Here is a 1,878-nt window from a genome sequence, read left to right as displayed (position 1 = left end):
ACTAATACATTATTTTGTTGTTTACACCACCTGTCCTCGTCTGTTGTTGTGCTTTTTTTTTCATAAATTGTCCCATACATATATATATATATATATATATATATATAAATTGGGTGCCACCGAAAGTAAGAACTGAAAAGCAAAAATTTATCTCACATATACAATCGGTGCGCCTGAAATTAAGTGATGAAAAGGAGAAAGAACCCATGTTTTGGATGTGAAGAATTACACCACAGATTCAACTGTTCTTATAACAAACGAAAATGCTTCAAGCGTAGTAAGATAGGTCAATAGATCTCACACTGTAGAACAAAACCCAGAAAACAGAAGACCATGTAAACTGTTTATCGGTGATGAGGCAATACGTACTAGACTCTAAGGAAATTTATGAATATAACGATTAATAATATAAACATAAAATTTTAGTTAGATACACGCAGTGACTTCAGTTTAATAAATGAAAATATACGGAAAAAAATCGGCAAACCTAAAGTGCAGAGAACATCAAAGATCCTTCATGGTGTCTCGCGAATGAAATTAATTTTTAATTTATAAAAACTAGGTACTAGATAAAGGAACAGTTGATAATTGTGTGATTTTGGCCAATGAGAGGTTAGAGCTAACGAATGGAGTTGAATGCAATGGAGGGAATTACATCAGAATAAATTAAATTTAAGATATTATTGTAGAGATAGAAAAAAAACAATCGTAGAGAATATCGAGATGTGGTCTGTTGGAGCAGTCTTAAATGGAAAACAATAATAGTGAAGAGAACAAACTGAACCGAAGGGTCCGGTTAAGGATTATACTGAGATATTTTTATCTACAAAAGAAATATTATATATAGGGAATTTGTTAACAGAGCATTCTTGTGTGAATTACGGTTCGTTGATATCGGAACACAATGGATAGTAATTCTCAAGAAAATTGATTCTAGACAGGAAAATTAGAACGAGATGCACAATTTATAAGAGCCTTTAGGCAAGGATTGTAAAATCATTTAAAGAATGGGATAATATACTTCCTACCTTCGGTCAGGGAAATCATCATGCATATTCCCAAAATAATGATAAAGAATGTAGAATTCATATTGAACCTGTGAAGGTTATAAATATCAACATATACATTTTTTAGACACATATATAGACGTATAATGACTTATATGCATACATAGGAATGATGTTAACATGTATGAGTCCATATATATATATATATATATATACATATATATATATAGTCAATCCAAACAGGAACAAGCAAGAAAAACAACGCGAGGACGTGGAATAAGTTCAGTGTTATTGGACGCTCAGGAAAGGAAAGAAAAGAAAGAAGATTTCACGTTTCGAGCGGAGCTCTTCATCAGAAATATAGGAAAAGCCCAAAGAAGGGAAGACAAAGAAAGAAAATCGCCAACGATACACACGCTGTCACATACTGAAATGACCGGAAGGGGATGGGGAAAGAAAAGGTTCTTTCTAAGACAGGAGAGTGCAAGAGAAGGAGGTATGTGTGTGTATGTCTGGGTATATGCGTGCACGCAGGTCTATGTGTGTGTGTGTGTAATGATAGCACGTGTATGTGTGTAAGTGCGTGTGTGTGTGGTTGTGGCTGTTTATGTATGCGTGTGGTTGAACTTTGTGTCGCTTAATGTCGTACGAAGAATTTATAGAAAGAATTTTGGTAGGAGTTGCCAATTTGATCGATTTCAATTTTAAATATCAGAAAATAATCGTCTAATTTCAAATTATATTTCATAGATTAGCTCCGATTAAGATTTAGTCAAGGAACTTGCATCCATCGACCGAACTATGATATACAAAGAACGTTGATATATTAATAAACGATTTCACAACACAGCTCACATATGTAGATTAAGGT

Source organism: Octopus bimaculoides, chromosome 3, assembly GCF_001194135.2.
Source record: "Octopus bimaculoides isolate UCB-OBI-ISO-001 chromosome 3, ASM119413v2, whole genome shotgun sequence".
NCBI lineage: Eukaryota > Metazoa > Mollusca > Cephalopoda > Octopoda > Octopodidae > Octopus > Octopus bimaculoides.
The sequence above is the reverse complement of the archived record's forward strand: the minus strand, read 5'-3'. Positions refer to the sequence as shown.